Source organism: Ursus americanus, chromosome 8, assembly GCF_024610735.1.
Source record: "Ursus americanus isolate L20-20 chromosome 8, mUrsAme1.1.p, whole genome shotgun sequence".
NCBI classification, from domain to species: domain Eukaryota; kingdom Metazoa; phylum Chordata; class Mammalia; order Carnivora; family Ursidae; genus Ursus; species Ursus americanus.
The window spans coordinates 37,910,179-37,931,729 of NC_142134.1; the positions used below are offsets into that span (position 1 = coordinate 37,910,179).

General features: G+C 34.8%; 1 non-coding gene across 1 annotated transcript; it reads left to right on the forward strand.

Annotated features, from left to right (window-relative positions):
- The first annotated feature begins 1,437 nt into the window (after positions 1–1,437).
- Positions 1,438–1,547, forward strand: LOC123804112 (U6 spliceosomal RNA). Its single transcript, XR_006783078.1, has one exon. It is a non-coding gene; the product is annotated as a U6 spliceosomal RNA (small nuclear RNA).
- Positions 1,548–21,551: the final 20,004 nt, after the last annotated feature.

The following is a 21,551-nucleotide window of genomic DNA, read 5'->3' on the forward strand; positions in this document are numbered from 1 at the left end:
CCGCCCACTTTTCATCCTTTTCGTAACTCTAGGCCACACTATTACTTTTTTTCTCTCTCTCTTTTTTTTTTTTTTCCAGAGAAGTGAGGAACATTGTCCACATGTGTTCTTTTATCATTTCCCCATCTCGTGTACTGACTATCTCCCTCCTCTGACGGCAATGGTGTGGAACACCAATGAGAAGGGGTCTTGTCCTCAGCCTGGCAGATATTTCAGGATAATTTGACAGGTATCTAAACACCTTTTGTAATTCCAAACACATGGAATACAATAGGGGTGGAATGTTATTGACAATATATCTTTCATGTTTTCTTTTTCTGATTTCTTGCTATATGCATCTTTAATTCACATGACTTTTTAACTTGTGGATTACTTTGAATAGTTCAAAATAATATACATGTAGGGAGAACAAAAAAAGCTAAATACATTTAATCAAAGCATAAAGATTAAAAAATTCCATCACTTCATTGAAATTTATAGAGAACAAACATAATAATTATTTTGATTATAATTATAATTGTGTTAATTATAATAATCTGTACAAATTTTTCTAAAACCCAAAATCAAACCAAGAAATATCTTGTGCCTGATAAGGTAGCTTTATTTTAACTTTAACTATTTCAAAGACATTTTCTTGTACCTTTGTAAAGTATAATTTTTGTTTGTGAAAAAAATAAAATCTCACAGGCTTCACAAACACTATAGCATGATTGCTGTACATGGTCAATTTAACAGAGAAACTTAAAATTGTTCTTTGAGGGTATGATTCTTTTTCAAGAGTTTAGGAGTACAAGATAGAAATAGAATGAATGAAATCTCCTTACTTTCATGTTTTTATACCTAGAGAATAGGTTACATTATATATGAAATCAGGCATATCCACAGACTGGTGTGGAAGCTAATAGGCAATAAGATGATAAGAAAAAGTTATTTTTAAATAACAGGAAGCTTTGTTGGTACTGAGTAACATTTATTTTAAAGAGGAAGAAACACTCTCGATTGATTTTAATAGCTGGGAGAAAGGCATGAGGAAAGGTTGCAGGAGATCAGCAGGAAGGAAATGACTGTTGATGAAGTTCGTTCATTCTATTAGGCTTAATCTTCCTTATTCCACTTCATTTTCTCAGGAACATTTTGAGGTTGCTGTTATTCAATATTTATTTCATGAAAGCTAACTCTGAGTTAAGTAACTTGCCCAAAGGTTTCAGAGTTAGAGTGGTCAGAATCAAGAAACAAACAGTGAGTGCATTATTGTATGCACAGCTAGCACCAAAGTTCTTGTGAAGGAGAGTTTTCTTATTAAGGAAAATGTTTTTATGACATTAGTTAGGGTCGAAGACCATGGCCTCTGGGAGTAGGTAGAGGCAGGATCTCAAACTGTAAAGGAAAACAAACAAATTGAAACCACAATGCTTTTCATTAAAAGAAATAAATTGAGTGCCCACTTGGACAGCACGTATACTAAAAATGGAAGGCTACAAAGAAGATTATTAGCATGACCCCTGCGTAAGGATGGCACCCAAATTCATGAAGTATTCCATATTTTCTAAAAACAAACAAAAAATAAAATAAAATGAAATAGAATTGAGGGGTCACTATTTTGGTATGCTCATGAAACGAAAGACAAAAAAAGGAAAAGAAAAAAAAAGATTAAAAACAGAGTTTTTGTAAAACTATGCTCTATATGACCTAAAATTCAGAGAAGTCTCAGGATACATGAAGAAACTTTGAGGAACAAGAATTCTGAGTGCAAAGTAAATTTGCCTTGTGTTCCTTAAATCCTCAATCAAGATTCATGAAAACTTGGTCAAGAGAGTTTTGCTATAGGGGCACCTGGGTTGCTCAGTTGGTTAAGCATCTGCCTTTGGCTCAGGTCATGATCCCAGGGTCCTGGGATGGAGCAGGGTCCTGGGATCGAGCCCCACGTTGGACTCCCTGCTCAGCGGGGAGCCTGCTTCTCCCTCTTCTTCTGCCTACCTCTCCTCCTGCTTATGCTCTCTCTCTTTCTCTCTCTCTCAAATAAATAAATAAATAAATAAATAAATAAATAAATAAATAAAACCTTTAAAGAGAGAGAGAGAAAGTTTTGCTGTAGTTGTTGTCTTGGGTTGGTGAAATGTGAACATGGGTCTAGATTTCAAACCTGGAAGACATGTGTGAAGCAAGCACACATATGTGATAGGAAAAGCCTGGAGTTTGAGGTTCTTCAGTTCGCAGAATTTTTTCTTCTTGTCAATTTACCTAGACCTCAGTCAGAAAAGGTTACCTTTCTTTTATTTGACTTGTTCTGAAATATTACTGAAAACTTTGGAAATTTAGCATAAAATAGTGAAAATCCAGATAAATATATTTTTTAAAGAAAGAAAATTATGCAGTTCTATTGGTTTAAAATACATATTTTAAATTGAAGTGTCTCTAAGTAGAGACTATGTCAGCTTGTTTCAACAAATAGATAAAATAAATTTGTAATTAGGAGCATCTGCTTGGTTATACACACACATATCTTGTAGCCCAAAAACTGAGATTATTCTCTTAAGTACCATGTTCCCTATAGTACTACTTGCAGTTTGAGTCTCTTTAGAAAAACATTTCTAGATATATATTGAAGTTCTGCATTATGTAGTGGTTAAGACTATGGGATACATAGTGAAGAGAATGTGGTTCAAATCCTGGCTTAGCCACCTCATATTAGTGTGGACTTGGGCAAATTTCTTACCTTCCCTGAGCCTTTGTGTGTTCTTCAAAACTTTGGGGTTTGGCTATTTATCCCTGCCTAAGGAACCATCCTGAGTTTACAGATAAAAACAACAACCACTTTCATAAGTTCACAATTCCATGGAAGAGGAATTTGGGCCTGGCACAAGGAGACTTTGTCTCTGATTTATAGTATCTAGTGCCTGTGCTCTGGCATTTGACTGGGTTTTAGTGGTTTCTTCATGACTATCCTGCCATCTTAATGCTCCATGGACTTTCTTGCCCTGTGTAGTATCTCATCTTTCATGATCTTTCTAAGTTTCTTGAGCTTTTCACAGTATGGAGGACTTAGGGATGATGCAAATCCTACGTAGTGACTGGTTTCCGGGAGACAAGAAGAGACAGGAAGTAGAAGTTGCTAGGTCAGTCAAGGGCTATATGAAATGGCACAGTGCCGGTCCCACTGAGTTATTTATCAGAGGATACAGAGCCTGACCACACTGAAAAGTGGAGAATAGTTAGGACAACTTGATAAGGAATGGCAAAGTCATGTTGCAAGGGAGGTATGGTTCTAGCGATTTTTAAGAAATATAATATATCACATGGGATAATGATGCCTATCTTGCAAGGGCTTTGTGAAGTTCAGAAGCTGTTTCAGGATCTAGCATACACTAAGCACTCACTAAACAGTGACAGTTTATTGGCTTGGACAGCTTAGTTTGGATTATCACAAATTCTCAAATAGTAAAATTGAAGTTTAGGACTACTTGAAAAATATTGTGATTTGACCATTGTGCTAAGTCAAAATAAAGAGAAAATTAAAATGACAGGATTCTAGTACAAAATACATAAACCCACCACAATATTTATAAAACTACTTTTACTAGCACCACACATTAACACTGTCAATTCTTCTTTGTTGTTGCTCCAGTCTCCCCAGTAAAGCAGAGGAGTGGCCAGCCCTGAAGCTACCCTACTTGGGGAATTGCTGAAGGGTCAGGAGATAGGGTGTGGTTGCAAAGGACTAGATTTCTATAGGAGAAAACTCAGAATGATGAGAATCAAGGAATCAGGAAATCCAAAGTCCTTTGGAAAGAGCCAGTTTTAGTTTTTATGACAGAAAAAAAATCCATATGCCAGTAACCAGAGACAGAAATTGAAATAGGTGGTCATGGGGTGAGCTTTTCACAGTATAGAGGACTTAGGGATATGCAAATCCTACATAATGACTGGTTTCCAGGAGACAAGAAGAGACAGGAAGCAGAAGTTGCTAGGCCAATCAAGGGCTCTATGAAATGGCACAGTGGCAGTCCCACTGAGTTATTTATCAGAGGATACAGAGCTTGATACAACATTGGCTTGAAATTAGTGTAGATACAGACATGGTAGCAGTGGTGGCGGTTGTGACGGTAGAGACAGTTGTTTTGAATAACATCAGACCTTCAGACTTACTTATACTTGATTGAAGATTAATTTCTCTCTCTTTTTTAAGACCAACAGCCAAGTCTTATGCAGAATTTGGGATGACACCTGAGCTGAAATAAGTATTTGGCAAAATGATAGCCTCAGGATTTAATCTATCATATGTATTAATATCAGATAAGCTGTTCCTTTCAGTTTTGATTTACTTTGTGACCTCTTATTGACAATTTGTCAAAAGGACACCAAGCCGAAAGAACAAAAATGAACCTGACTAATGTGAACTGTTCTAACTCACCAAAGATTGAAATGGTTGGAGTATGTTTATCTCTAAATTTTTCTGGTAAATCTGGGTAAAGGAAGGATATTTCAGGAGCGTGAGTCACGCTTGTATTTATATCAGTACCTACATTTGTACTTGCATTGGCTTGCCACAGACTTAGAGAAGTAAAGCATTATTTGTTTCCAGTTTGGTGCTAATGTACATGACTAATGCACTAATAAATATTGCAAGCCAATCAATTGTACTTCCTAATAGCAAGGTGAACAGCAATAGCGTTTTATGCAAGATCATAGGAGATTGAACACTAAACCTGAAAAGGGATGATTCTAACCCTGACATTTCATTATTTCTTGGGATTTGTGCATCTCCCTTAATGTACAGTTAATGTAATTTGAGGTTATGCATCTTTTTTATAGTCTTCCTTTATATCTTTAAAGTAACAAATCTCAAGTTGTGACTATAGCAGAAAGCATTCACAGAATTCTGACCAGGAAACTAAACTAACTCACAAATTTTCATTCTTCTTGGGGAAAATGTATAAATTCAATTTATTTTCCATGGGAATATATACTTTGGGTGAATAATGTTTGACATATATTTGCTGCGAGTAAAATTCTCAGAATCTGTCCCATTCAGTTCATTGTTTCTGCCAGGGAAGCATGGGGTTGAAATAACAAGAAAGAATAAACAATGGAAATATCGGTTTTAGTAGTAAATGCAATATGATTGATCATCTCAGGACTCTCTGTACCCACTGACTTGGATTCCCGGCATTATTTAAAATGGCTTAGCACCTGACATGACCAATCCTGAAAGGCAGCCAAAAGAGAATGGATTCTCCTCAGAGGTTTTGAAACATATACAAAGGAACATTTTCCATTCATTTAAAATCTGAATGGGACTAAAATGTTCATTCTCAGAAAAAATGTGCAGTTTTCCTTTTCACATAAAATACACAAATATTTTTCCCTGTGGTATACAGACTTATTGACATTTTAGGGCAACATCTGTGTGTGTGTGTGTTGTGTTGTGTTGTGTGTAGCCATTAAGTAAAAGAGTTCCTTTGAGCCCTATATCATTATTGTTGAAATCCACCAAAGATCAAAAGGGACACTCTTGCACTTGAGCAAAGTCAGTTTTTATTTAGCTCTCTACAGCAAGGGAAAACACACACCAGGGGAAATTGGGGGACATTTCAGGAAAGAGGAGTTGGGAGGATTTCTTCTAGGGTTTGGGGACTATTCAGTAAGTTTGTGGAGAATTTAGAGAAGTAGGGACCTATTCTGGATTGGATAGTGTCAAAAAGTAGAGAAATGTGTTGATTTGATGATTTAATAATTTTTTCCAGGAGGAAGGAGGACTAAGTCAGAGCAAAAGATGGAGTTGGTAAAAAAGTAATCATTGCCCAGAAAGAGGGATTAGTCATGTTTGCAGCTACATGATGGCTTTGACTATGTCTTGTGAGAAACTGTGTTTACGTTCTAATGATCTGATTCTCAGCAGGGCCAATCTTTACTTCTTCATGATACTGGAAAAATACAGAAAAAAATCTAGTCCACACTTTATCTCTTTCAGACATATGCATTTGTGAAGATTTTAAAAATCTTAAGAAAAACAAAATTAGAAATAAATCTGTTGGGAAACTTAGATCAAAACAAATAGATAGATAGATGATCTATAGACAGGGATATAGATAGGTGTATAATATATAAGAAAATATATATCTCTATGATATATACAGACTGTCCCCCACTTATAAAAGTTTCGCCTTGTAATTTATGATTGTGGGAAAGTGATACTCATATGGTAGAAACTATACTTGGAATTTTGAATTTTGATCATTTCCTGGGCTAACAATATGTGGTATGATACTCCGTTGTGATGCTGGGCAGGGGCAGCACTGCAGCTCCCAGTCACCCAGGTGATCATAAGGGTAAAGGACTCACACGCTGATGACCATTCTGTACCCACGCAACCATTCTCTTTTTCAGTTTCAGGACAGTAGTCAATACATTACATCAGATAGTCAACACTTTATTATAAAATAAGCTTGTGTTGGTTGATTCTGTCCAACTGTAGGCTAATGTAAAGTGTTCTTCGTACATGTAAGGTAAGCTAGGCTAAATTATGGTGTTTGGTAGGTGAGGTGTATTAAATGCATTTGGACTTGTGATATTTTCAGGTTAGGATGGGTTTATTAGGAGGTAACTCTACCATAAGTTGAGAAGCTCTGTAGATATTACATACATATAGTAGATATTGGTTATATATAAGATAGCAAATCATCTATATAAATTTATGAGTCAAGCTAGGAGCAAGGTATCTGCAGTTACAATGAAATTTACTGTTATAATACTTTAGAGATTCCCAGGACAGTAATTTGTTGCATGATTTAAACTCTGTATTTATAGGGATTTGTTTTAGAGTTATTGACAGTTAGAAAATATTATTAATTCTAAACTTAGGAATAAGGAAGTTCAATGCTGAGCCTCAGGTACAGCCTAAAATAAAATAACTCAAAGGACAATTTGAAGCTTCCTGTAGAGAGGAAGACAAAGAGAAGATAAACAGGGCTCCAACGTCATCTGCTTTGATCAACCCTCACAGAGATACATATAATAACATCTGAGGACTTCTTTTCAGACTAAAATATCACCTTCTTTCCGGGCTTATCTTTTTTCTGCTCTTCCATTTTTCAAATTCCTTTTATCCTTAGTGGTCAGATGCTGCCACTTCTACAATTTGACAGAGAAATGTATGCTGAGGCTGTGATGGTCAGATATTGGATATATTTTTAAAAAGAGAGAGGGAGAGAGAGCAGAGGCAAGACATCATCGTGATGCATGGTCATTCCAGACTGAGTTCCACAGTTGCAGGAAAATAATCTGCTTTTGTTTACCATTAGAACCTCAGTATCTAGTACAGTGCCTGATATGGTGTTGTATTCAAAGTATTTGTGATGCAAATGAATAAATCCATGATGAAGAGTCTGGGTTAATGTGTCATAATAATATACAAGATATTGCAGGGATAAAAGATCCTCAAATCTCAGCGATTCACAAGGAAAGTTCATTTCTTCTGTGTGTTATATAACTATCATGTGGACCCGTGGATCTCTTTTGCATTGACTGCTTTCAGCAATTAGGCTGATAGAAGGACTTCTGTTCTGGAAAATCGCTAAGTGATAAAGTAGAGGAAAAGAGTACTGATACTTAACAATTTTCTATGACATTTCATGTGTTAAATCAAGACCAGAATTAACAATCAGGAGGAGAAGAATAATACTACCTCAGAAAAGACAGAGAATATTTGCAAATGATCATGTAATATTCCATATTTGTCCTCACTACTACCAAAACTATTTGAAAATGCAAATCAGAAAGAGATTGATAAAATCTTGTCCTGAAAAAACTATGACTAGAAATTCATTTTAGGATTTATCTCAATACTTTCAACTACCTTGTTCTGAGAGAAGCTAAAGGATCTTATGAAGGCATTAATAGATTAAAACAAGGTTCTTAGAAAACTGAGTGTAATCACTTGCATACTAATAAATTTTGGTTTAGATCTTCTTTCATATTTGTGGAAATAAATCATATGATCCTTTTCTACATTCCTTGTAAAGACATACTAGTAAGAATGATGGCGCTTCAAAACTTCAAGTTTTAAAGGAATTTGAGGGAATGAAACTCAGCTAATTTGAAAGAAGGAAAACACAGATATCCCAGACAACCTCGTCAGTGTTCATATAGTTCAAAACAGTCGCACCCTATCACGAAAGTAAATACCTCCTAGTATTTAAAGCGTGACAGCCTGCCAGGCAATCAGCAAAATTACTGTGAATCTGACACATTTAGTAAAACTCTTTCAGTCTTTCATAACTACAAGTGGATGAGAATGAGGTTTTAGCCAATTTGAATTTTTTACTCTTGCTGCTGGTAGCAGTCATTTTCCTATAAAGCAATTTCATTGGTGACACTGGTGTTCAAGAATGAGAAGTCAATGAAGGCGCTTGAGGTGAGCTTAATTAAAGGGTCTTTAAAAATTATTTTAGTTTTCCCATTCAGAGAGAATGCATTTATGATGCTTCCCTTACTGTTAACAATAAAAATGTGGCATTAAAGAGCTGCTTCTCTTCAAATGATGTTCATCCTTAAAGACCTAAAGAAGCCTCACCTTTTGCATAATGCCTTTTCCATCCATTCTAAATCCCATCCATCTCTTTTTTCCTGCACCACACTTTAGTGGGTGAACTATTGGTTTTGTTATCTTATAATGTGTACCATCTGGAATTGTTCCCAGGGTAACCTATCTTCTACAAAAATTGTTTTTACTCTCCTCACCTTTAATGACACTGAATAGAGCTAGCAGCCACCACAAGCCTGTCGCCTACCATGAGGAATTTAGTATACTAGACCTCCGATATTCATTAATTAGTAATATATCTTGTTGAGACTTACAGTTCCAAGCACCCTTCTATTTTCTTAGAATATGGAGGCGAAGAATACAGACAGAGCCCTTATATTTATAGGTATTATTAATATTTATAGCTACAACAGCTTTGTAAGATTGGTATGATCTCCCTTTGTAGATGACATAATGAGTTGGATGAGTAGGGCAGAAGTGAGTGACTTTTTCAGGTCAAGCTACTAGTAAGTGGCAGACTGTGTTAGTTTGCTTGGGCTGCCATAACATTTGCTTTTTCACTGTGGTAAGGTTGATTGGCTGTGGTCTCCCTGTTGAGCTTTTTTACTTCCGTTATGATTTACTGCGTGGTGGCCTGTGGGTTTCTTCCTCAAGAAGGCAGTTTTCTCCTTCATTTCTTAAACAGTTTTATTGAGGTATAATTGATACACCAAAAAAATGGACATATTTAATGTATACAAGTTGATGAGTTTGGAGATATGCCTACACCAGTGAAACTGTCACCACAATCAAGGTAATAAACATTATCTACCACCTCCAAAAGTTTCCTCTTGCCCCTTTTTGTTTGTTTTTGTTGTAAGAACAATTAACATTTTTAATCAAATTTTAAGTGAATAATACTGAATTATTAATTATAGGCACTATTTGTACAGCAAATATGTAGAACTTATTTATCTCATGTAACTGAAACTCTATACCTATAGACTAACAACTCTCCATTTCCCCTTGCCCCCAGTCCCTGGAAATCACTATTCTCTCTGTTCCTAAGAGTTTGATTATTTTACATCCCTCATATAAAAGGACTCATGCAGTATTTTTCCTTCTCTGATGGGCTTATTTCACTTAGCGTAAGATCCTCCAGGTTTATTGATGTTCTATATGGCAGGATTTCCTTCTTTTTTTAATGGTGAATAATATTCCATTGGATATAGAAATCACCTAAATGTCCATTAAATGATGAATAAATAATGAAAATAGTCCTTCACTTTTAGTAGAATGGCTTTCCTAAAATCATTCTCCATTTCCACCCTGAGTCATGGCAAAGCCCCTAGACCTAACAGTATCTCCATCACTGAGGATGTGCAGTTGAGAGACTTGTTCCTCACAGCACGAGAACAACAAAAGACACTTATAGCTGATACATCTTTCTTGCTTCTCAAAACAAAACAAAATAATCTCTTAAGTTATATTGATCAAGAATTTTTAGAAGGAATGTAAACCTCCTTGATTACACATATATGTGAACAGATTGAATGACATCAGTAGCAGAATTTTCAAATAAGAATAACTATGCACAGGAGTGCCTGGGTGGCTCAGTCAGTTAAGCATCCAATTCTTGATTTTGGCTCAGGTCATGATGTCAGGGTCATGAGATTGAGCCCCACATCAGGCTCTGCGCTGATCATGGAGCCTACTTAAGATTATCTCTCTCCCTCTCCTGCTGCCCCTCTCCCACTCCCTACTCATGTGTTCTCTCTCTCAAAATAAATAAATAAATAAATAAATAAATAAATAAATAAATAAATAAATAAATAAATAAAATTTTAAAAAAAAAGAACCATGCACAGTTATTTAAGCCACTTCATTCTAATTATATACCATCATCATCATCATCATCATCATCATCACACATTGTAGAACACCCATCATGGACCACATGACAACATGTGGTCCATACACACACACACATATGGGGGGGGAGAAGAGGTGGGGTGATAAGGGAGGGGAGAGAGAGAGAGAGAGGAAGATTTTAAAGAATTAGCTCACATGACTATAGAGGCTGGAAAGTTCAAAATTGGAAGCCAGTAGGCTGGAGACTCAGGGGACAGTTGACGTTGCAACTGGAGCCTGAAGGTAATCTGGAAGTAGAGTTGTCTTTTCCTTGGGTGACTTCAATTCTGTTTTCTCTTAAAGCAGGGCCCATGCACATTATAGAGAGTAATCTGCTTCCCTCAAATGCTACTGATTTAAATGTTCATCTCATCCAAAAAATACCTTCACAGCAACATTTAGTGTTTGACCAAATACTTGAGTAACATGGCCTAATAAAGCCGACGCATAAAATTAAACATCACACAGAGCATGGTTTCAGAGCCGCGTCTGTCTCTCCAGAAAGTCTCAAGCTTTCCCATTTTAACTTGCTGACAAGCACAATACTCTGAATATGGAGGAATAGAAATACTATTGATTTGAATGCATAACATAACAGATATTCCTTTTTTTGGTCTTTTTTTACATGGTGTTATTTATTATTCTAAGTTAAATTAGAACTTCAATGTGATAGCCGGTTTGGTTTGTCTCTTGATACTTAATGAGTGTTATTTGCTACCAAGACTACCCAAGTCAAAGTGATTATAATCAGTTCCAAAGTTATATTTTGATTGCAATAAATAGATCAAATGTTCATTAATATTGAAGCCAGAGTGCTAAATCTACTGTTCTTTCCTCATTTACTTTTATTAGCATTTTAAAAATTTTAGATAAGGCCTAATTAATTTCAACTGCATTCAGAGAAACTGGTTTTATTAGAATAAAAAACAAGAAATCACGAAATGTGCACATTAAGTAGGGTGGGGGGGATGGGTCCTGTGGGAAGAAGACAGTGGCCAACTAGCAAAATAACACTCACTCTGACTCTCCCATATTCATTCTAAAACATTTTGACATAACAAATTCTCCACTGGGCCTACCTGTCTACCTAAGCCACTCCTTAAATTCTGCTCCCCTGAACATGCCTATGTTTGATTAAGCAGTTAACATAAAACTTTCATTTGTGAGAATTTCTGCTAAAGGACAATACTTAAATGTTTAATGATTAATTTAAATATATCCAGATAAATTTTCCCTTTCTGATCCACTTTATAACAATTGATGTAGAAAACAAAAACAACAAAAAATGTAGTTAAAGAGTTATGTCAGATAAATACAAGTAAACATAAGAACTATCATTTCTTCATTGGGGCTTTTACACATCACATCTTTTTTATGTAAAACCTAAATATGTTTGAATTTATGAGATGTGGTAGGTGGCTTTTAGATGAAACAACTTTAAGTTCTTTAATGTTTCTCTTTTGTTTTATTTTATCCATACTTAAAAGTTTAGTCATAGCTGAGGCCTCTTGCATACAGTCAGATTAATAATGTATTCTAATTTCTTTTAATTCTCATATTCATCTATACATGCAAATGTTCATACATAATTTCCATTTGAAAATCCTTTGTTTCCCATTTAAATAATATCATTGATTAAAGAAAAATATCTTTTCTTAGTTAAATACTTATCTTCCAATTCAAATCTATTATATGCCTTACTTCATGGAGACATTAGAAAATTATTTTAAATGTCTAATGTCTAAGCTTGTAGACATTTGTGAATGTATGCAAATGTAAGAAATACCATACTACAACCTCTACTGGCTTAGGTTGTTTTTAGAATGGTTGGTTATAAAATGTATAGCTATTCTTTTTCTTCCAAAATGGACACAAAATGTCCAGAGACGTAATCATACTTAGAGAATGACATATCCAATTAATTCATAGTTAATGCTTACCTGGGCTACTGGAAAAGAACAAACCCCCACACCATTTTATCCTCAAGAGACCATTGTCTGCACTGTTGTTGGAAGGATCATTCTGATGTGGAAATCTGATTACTTCTCTCCCCGCTTGTTCTCCTCAATTGCAATTCACTGCTCTGATGATAAACAACAAAACTCTTAACAAGATCTCAAAGCTCCAGCTAATCTCCTTCTTACCTGGTTCTTGAGCTCAGTCACCTCTTTGCCTTCTGTGCTTTATTCTCACTCATCTTCCACTAATTCTCCCCAGCCAGTGTTGAGCACACTCCCACAGGAGGGCCCTGGAGTCTTCTGTTCCCTTTACCAGGGACACTGTCATCTACCACCCTCCTCCTTCCCTTAGGTAGCCCTGACTCTGTCCAGCAGATCTCCCTGTAATCATCAGTTTTTGAGAAAATCCTCCCCACAACTCCTTGACTGGACAAAACCTTCCTATTATGCATTCCATAGCACTATTTACCTCCCTCGTGTCACTTATGATACTTAAAAGTTTTCACGTATTTGAATGTTTTGAATGCTTATTTTCCCCACGGTCTACAGGCTTCCCGAGCAGAGACATCATGTGCATTTTGAACACTAGTGTACATTTGGAATTTGCTATGCATTCATTGCCTATTAAATATTTGTGGAATAAAAAATAGTAAATGAGTAGAAGTACAAACTGTGCTTATCTGGTTTTGTGTTGTATGGAGGAACCATCAGAGAAGAATAAAATTCTCCAAAAAAAGGTTTCCTTGAGAAGTTGATAAATGTAGATTCAAAAAAATGTCAAGAATTGTTCACCTAGAGGCATAGCATCTATATTAAACATCAAGATTATATCTGTCATAATTGAAGAATAGGTAATATTTTGAATGTCAATTATGAGACAAACTATGATAGTGATCATGTGGTTTAAAAATACTCCTTGTATCAGAGACTAATTTTTCTTAATATTGATTCATTCCATCTTCCTTTTAGTGACTTGTACCATACTGTCTTACCAGCCTTTTAGGTGGGCTCATGACTGCCCAACTAAAGCTACATTTACCAACCTCCTCCAGCTTCTTGTGACCATCTAATTGATTTTGCCATTACTATGTGAACGCAACTATGGTGTGCAACTTCTGAGTCTTGCTTATAGGGTGGTTGGGTGTTTCCTCTTCCCCTCCTCTAATAGACTATATGTGGGTACAGCTGTAGTGAGCCTGTTCTGACTCTATGGATGAGGGTAACACCCTAGTAGATGGTGAAGCAAGCTAGAAGGAAACTGAGTCCCTGGATAACCTCATAGAACAGAGCTGACTCTCAGCCTTGAATAGTTCCCTCTGAGTTTTGATATGAGAGGGAAAAAAAGGACTTCTTTTTTAGGCTCTATATTTTAGCATCTCTTTATCAGAGCCACTTAGTTTATTTCCTAGCTACTAAAATACCTATTCAATTCTATTTATGTGAATTCATATGACTTTAAAGCTGTGCAGAAATAAAACAGAGTTTATAAATTGATATTCAATTTTTGCAGAAAAAAATGGACCTATAAATGTGAGGAATGTTTCTTCTCTGGGTTTATGCTCTTTTATGTATAATCCTCTTTTTTTTTTTCTAGCTAGAATGCAGAGTAGATTTAACAAAGGACCTCATTGTTATATCTAGCAAGGTTAATGGAGATGAGGGTTTTTCCTGAAGAGGGGTGAGAGAAACTGTAGCTATGGAACATGGGCTACATGACTGTTTGGGTCTGTTTAGTGATTTCTAAGTATTACCAGGACCGTGATTATTTTTGCTGTGAGTCACTACATTATTCCTTAAAGTTATAGCAGTGACATCAAGGTTATGATAACAATAAGGCAATACTGTGCCTAACTAAGATAATGTGATTTCTCAAAGAAATCACCGGTTAACATTGAATCCAGCTTAAATGACACCTTCCAGAAGAACACCTTCGCACTATTTCTTCCCTTCACCTAAAGCTAGCTAAAATCCTATTGCCTCATTCTTCTCCTAATCCATTTACTTGGCTTTCAGCTGCACCATGCAGAGCATAGATTATGATGTTTTATTTAATCTGAATCCTGCATAAATTTTAATGTCATATTTTTCCACATTTTGCTTGACTACTACAAGTATTCAAAAATATTAATCTCATTTTATAAATGTAAAGAAACAAAGGGGGATAAAAAGAGTTAAGTTCAATTGAAAATATTTTTAAAAGATTTATTTATTTATTTATTTATTTGTTTGTTTGTTTGTTTATTTTAGAGAGAGAGGGAGAGCAAGCAGGGGAAGGGCAAGGGGAGAGGGAGAGAATCTCAAACATACTCCAAGCTCAGGGTGGAGCCTTACATGGGGCTCAATCTCATAACCCTGGATTCAGATGCTTAACTGACTAAGCCACCCAGGGTTCCATCAATTAGGATTTTTTTTTTTATTCTGCTTATTTCCTTTTCATGAAATGCTCTTCTGCAAAACTTCACATCTGACTTCTTCATCAGCTAAAATACCACTTTCACAGAGAGATATTTCCTTACAAATAAGACATATTTCCATTATTCTTTATTATTATCTCTTCATTTTTCCTCAATAGCATTCAACAGTTTTTAGAATGGTTACATGTGTGTTTGCTTGTTGTTTAACTCTCTGTCTCCCCCACTGACCTATAAGGATTGTGAAAACAGGCACTATGCCTCGACTGTTCACCACCAAATGTGTAGAGTCTGATCTAGTGTCTTACCAACTGTAGGTACTCAATAGCTTTCAAACAAGCTACAGAAGGAACCCAGAAACATCTATGACCCTGATGATATGAGAATATTTTGTAGTCAACTGGGATAAAAGTCAGAAGTATATAGAATCTATATCAAGGAAATGAGTTTATCTATAAAGAAGAGTCAGAATGATACACACAAAGAGAGTAAGTGTGAGAGAGACAAGGAAGGAAAGGTGATTTCCCATTTCCCTACTACTATGTGTCAGTATATTTGATAGGTCTGGCAATGCAGCTTTCTTCATCCAATATCAGAGACTGGATTTGACTCTTGGCATTCTCTCTCTAGATTCTAGCTCTTAACTATGCTTCATCAGTGTGCCATTTTATCTGTAATTAATACCTGAATCCCATCTTCAGATTTAATTGAAAGAAATTGGGTATGGCCAAGAGCAAGGGATGTTATTCCATTTTTTACTGATAAATTGTAGCTTCAAATTATTATATAGGTCAATGACATATACCTATGAAAATCCAATTTATAAATTAAGTATTACAGGAGTGAAAAGGGTAGTTTTATGTTCTTTTCTTCTACAGCATAATCTCTTATCTTCTTGATTCTTTATCCATAAGTCATAGGAAACAGCATGTGATCGGTATTACTGTAATCTGACTTCCATATTATATCTCTACCTAAGAATTGACAAATGGCAAGCATTAAAGTAGATCTGAGGATGCTATTAAGGTTAGACTGCATAGACTGTTGATTATCTCAATTTGTTGTAATTTGGATAGTGTATGCATCTACATTTAGTCTACATGACTATGCCTTCCATTTCTCTTTCTTTTTCTTTTTTAAAAAACAGATTATTATACAAAACATCTAAACAGAAACACATCTCATCAAACTGTATATCAAGTTCTTATTTTATTGGAAGAATTTGCTTCCTGGATTTTAAATGCTTAAACTGTAGAACTGCATCTAGTTTTGGTTTTCAGAAACTAGCACAACAGGCATGCCTGCTGATGCCATATTTGATTTAGTAATAGAAACTAGTGAATATAGTTTCTCTTGGAGAACTAGTTTAATGGTATTTATAGCAACATATGAATATGTTTCTAAAAGCCTCCTGATTGATTCTTCTACACACACACACACACACACACACACACACACACACAGAATATCATTCAATATCATGAAATAATATTTTTGTAAGCCCTCTGTGTTCTGTAATTCTTTTTCTCATCTTTCTGTCACTGTGGAGATATTTGCATGAAAATAGTTTCTCTATTGCTAAGAGTTCATCTGTTCCTGCTGCTTATTTCTCACCTGAAGTCACAATTGTCTGAATGTACATCATAATCATCTCCACATAAGCCAATTTCAATACCACAAACAAAAGATTATGCCTTCAACTGAGAAATAAACAGCAGGAGCAGATGAAATCTAAAAACCAAATATCCCACTTTATGGAAATGTCCCAATTAATAAAAATTCAATTGAAGAGAAATATTTTAAGTTATATATCAGTAGAATTATCTCTCAACAGAAGTTTTTCAGTTTTCCATGATTTTCTAATGTGCTTTATACTCAGGCTAGTTAAACCTGGTTTATTCACTGTTAATTATGCCAGATGTCTTTTTATCCTTCTGTTTATGTTTAGCAGTCTGTCCCAATTCTATCGTTTTTAATTATCTAAAGCCTTTGTGCAAAGATTCATATAGAAGTAGTAACTCCTCTTTGGCATCCATTGATAGCGATTGAATAGAGTAAGAAGACAACAGATGGGCATGAGCTGCTTTGTGGACTCACACTGAGACTTTGAATGAACCTTAAATATCTGTCTATTAAAAATCATGTTCCATATTTGATCATAATTCCATGTAACATTTTAACTGCTCTGCCATGATGCCATAAATTACAACACTTCAGAGAATATCTCATAACCTTGAATATATTTCAATTAGATTTCTTTTTTGGGTGGTGGAAGTACTGAATAGAACCAAAAAAAAAGTTGATTTAGTCCCTACTATATCATTATTTCCATAGGGTCAAAACCGAGAAAAATTTACCAGTTCATGAATGTTTTCCTCTTAATTAGATTAAGTTACATTCACTCAGCACCTAAAATTTGTCTGACACTATAGTAAGCAACAGAGACACCATAAGAATAAGGCAATATCTTTTTAAGAAAGATAAGTGAGCAAATGGCACAATATTATGTTTAGTAGTTTTATGAGAAATGCATGCAGTTGTTAAAAGTTATGAAAAGAAGAACTACCTAGGAGAGACTAGAAAAGCTTCCTTATGTAAATATAGCAGGGTCTGCATCTTGAAAGATCAGTAGTCTTTAGCCAAGAGGAGTTTAGGGGAGAATAAGGGAGGAAATAAGTAAGAGAGAAAATTGTAGGCAGAGAGAGAAAATGTGAATCAAATGGAAAATCAATAAAGAAACAGCCAACTGAACAATATAGACCAAATGAACCTAAGAGACATAAACAGAACTATCCATTTGATAGCAGACAAATACACATTTTTCTGAGGCATACATGCATATTCCACAAAAAAAAAAGAAAAAAAAGAAAAAAGGAAAAGAAAGAAAGAAGAAAGAAAGAAAGAAAGAAAGAAAGAAAGAAAGAAAGAAAGAAAGAAAGAAAGAAAATCTTCACAGCAAAGGATATAGTCCACATGGTGAAAAGGCAACCTACAAAATGGGATAAAATATTTGCAAACCATGTATCTGATGAGGAATTGATATCCAAAATATATAAGGATCTCACACGACTCAAAAGCAAAACAACAAATAATCTCATTTTAAAAAATGGGCAAAGAACCTGAACAGACATTTCTCAAAATAAACACACACAAATGGCCAATAGATATATGAAAAAGTGTCCAATATCATTAATCATCAGGGAAATGCAAATGAAAATTACAATGAGATATTATCTAACACCTATTAGAATATCACTATCAAAAAGACAAATGAGATCTTTCTTTCTCTTTCTTTCTTTCTTTCTTTCTTTCTTTCTTTCTTTCTTTCTTTCTTTCTTCTTTCTTTCTTTCTTCCTTTCATCAAAAGATAATAAATATTGGTGAAGATGTGGAGAAAAGGGAACCCATATACACTATTGGATGGAATTTTAATTGGTAAAGCCATTATGGAAAAAAAAACTACCTTACGATCTATTAGTCCCACTCCTGGGTATGTATCCAAAGGAAACAAAATCAGAATCTCAAAAAGAGATTTTCACCCCCATGTTCATGGCAGTGTTATCCATAATAGCCAAGATATGGAAACCACCTAATGTTCATCAACAGATGAATGGATATAAAAAGTGTGTTACATAAACAATGTAATATTATTGAGCAATTGAAGAGCAAAAATTTCTGTCCCCTTCAAGGATCCTTCAAGCTGAACTAAGAATCAAATTGACATGAGACAGATTAATAGGAGAAAATAAAATGTAGTAGCAGATATGTGAAAAATCCACACAGACAGAGAAATTCCAAAAACAGGCAAAATGAAGTATATATGTCATCCTCAACTAAGGAGAAGGGGGCAGGGGTCTGGGACTTCAGAGGAAAGAATGCAACTCATAGGGCAATTAGAAGAGCAGATGTTTACTAATTAGATGTTTGCTTTGCCATATAGATGGGTCACTCAGATAAAAGTTATCTCTGCTAATGACCCTTATTCTGGGAAAGACCCCCAATTTAGATTTTTCCATGTAGTTAAGGAAGGGGCAAGAGTTTCTCTTGATATTGGAGGGTCTTGATTGCCTTCAGCTCAGAATAATCTTTATGCCAAAGTGGCCCATCTTGGGGTGGCCTGCCCTAGGCCCCTATAGAAACTTAAAAAAGAAGAAAATTCTGTTCATTTGTGACAACATAGATGAACCTGGAGGACAATATGCTAGGCGAAATAAGCCAGACATAGAAAGATAAGTACTGCATGATCTCACTTATATGTGGAATCTGAAATCATCAAACTCACAGAAATAAGAGACTAGAATGGTGGTTGCCAGGGGCTATGGGGAGAGGGACATTGGGAGATGTTGATGAAGGAGTACAAAGTTCAAGTTATACAAGATAAATAAGTTCTTGAGATCCTAAGTTACAGCAATGTGAGTATAATGAGCAATACCGTATTGTATACTTGGGATTTGCCAAGGGATTTTAAGTGTTCTCATCACACACACACACACACACACACACACACACACACAAAAGAAATAAAATGATTAACAACATGAGGTGATATATATGTTAATTAGCTTGATTATTTCAAGTTGTACCTCTTAAAATGTACTTTTATTTATCAATTACACATCAAGGAAAGTTAGAAAAAAATAAAGCAAAACAAACAAACAAAAAAACAGCTCCTTTAAAGAAAAGTATACAATAATGAGAAGATAATCAGTGTCTTTCAACCTTGGGAGTTTGGGCTCTGAAAACGTTCATGGTAGGAAAATTTGCAGCTAAAGAATTTATAGTAAAAAAGATCTGGAAGTGATCAATGACCACAGGAAGACCTTTATAATTACTGCATGTGCACTCAAATAAATAAAAATAGCAATAAAATTAAAAACAAATGAATTTTCTATAACAGTGGGTGTTTTAATAAAATAAAATCATAAATATAAAATAATAAGACATCAACCTTACTGTAAATGTGCAAGATCCCTATCAAGACAAAAGAAAAAAAAAAAAAAGAGCGTCAATAATAGGAAAGACCTGGATAAATAGAACCAGACCATGGTCCAATACAGAAGGACTCAAAAGTATAGAGGTAATATTCTTAACACTAATCTATACATTTACAGCAAGTCCATTAAAATTTCAATTGATTTCTTATTCTAAGATTTATGTGGAACGTTAAATGTCAAGTGAATCATGTATAAAATTCTTTGTATAATAACTATGGCAATGTGGTGTCAGCACCTAAACATAGAGTTAAGTTTATGGGACAGACCGGGATGCAGAAACATACTTACGAAAGTACATTATGATGACCGAATATACATCATTTGGAATAACTGGCTGCTATTCAACTTTTACCTCTGTGATCTTGAGTTAGTCCTCCCCACACCAATTTTTTTCTTCTATTCCCTAAAATGAGAAAAAAAAATGCTAGTAGTAACCCATAGGGATATTGTTAATGTATTTCTACAATATCCCAAATTTTTGTGAAAGACTGGAATGTATAAGCATCGTGGCTTTCCTTTAATAATATAGATTGGAGATGTTTCCATATAAATGCATACACAACTATCCAATTCTATTAGATGGATATTTGGTGTTTCATTTTATTTTATCAGGTACCTAGTGATTAATACCCAATATGTTTCCAGTATTTAGGCAATATAAACAATGTTGCAATGAGAATTTTTCACAAGCTGCCTTGTGAAATGTGTGATTCTTTAACACAGGTGATAAAGATTGAAATACTAGGTAAAATGGTCCCCTGCTTTAGGGTGGTGTTCAGTAGACCAGTTGGGAGATGTAGGCAACACAAGAGATGAGTATAATGAAAAATCCAAATGTATTCATGTTTTCATGGCCTTGGAAATTAAAAATCACTTTATAAATTATAGTACTTAAGCTACTTTTTATGACTGCCCTTGCTAATGTTGTAGGGAGCAAAAGTTGTACGGTAATCTGAATTTCTGACTTGTTTTTTAGATATAAGTTAAGTGCAAGACTGAAAAGTTTGCTTAGGAGGCAATATTTTAATACAACACATCATCTGGATTATTTTGAACATCTGTTTGGAAATGTTATAAGGACTTAATGACATCTGTTCTTCTTTGAAGCATAGAGTGAACTATTGTTTCCATATTTTAATGGCCTTAAATTAAACATTTTTAAATAACTTTAAATAACTTTGGTTAAATAATGAGTGAATGATATAATAAAAAGGAAGAAATAATTTTAACTGAAAAATACTGAACACTACTAGCAAGTGCTTTAGGAGGAAGAAGGAAGGCTTACAGTTATTTAGAGCCTATTAAATTCCAAAAATGTACGTGTGTTTACGTTTACTTCTCATCACTATGAAAACTGATGACCCAAAGTCATTCCTAACTCTCTTCATTTAACAAATATTTATTGAGCACCTAGTATAGGAAAACATTGTTCCCAGAACCAAGACACAAAGTGCCAAAACAAAAAAATTTCAAAACCTCCTGCCCTCTTGAAAACTACAGAGGAATGAGAAGATGAAAGTTATAAATAATGAATTATACAGTTGGATAGAAAGTTACAACATTTTATAAAGCAAAGCACCTACTAAGTATAAAAGCTGAAATGTAAACCTAGGTTTCCTCTCACTCTAGGGGCCAAGCCCTTTTCTACTCTATCTTGTAATTGAGATGTTAAAACTGGATTTCTCCTAAAATGAGAAGTTCCTAAAACTTTAAGCTCTGCCTTAAATTTCCAGAGTACTCATAAAAGAGCATGAAA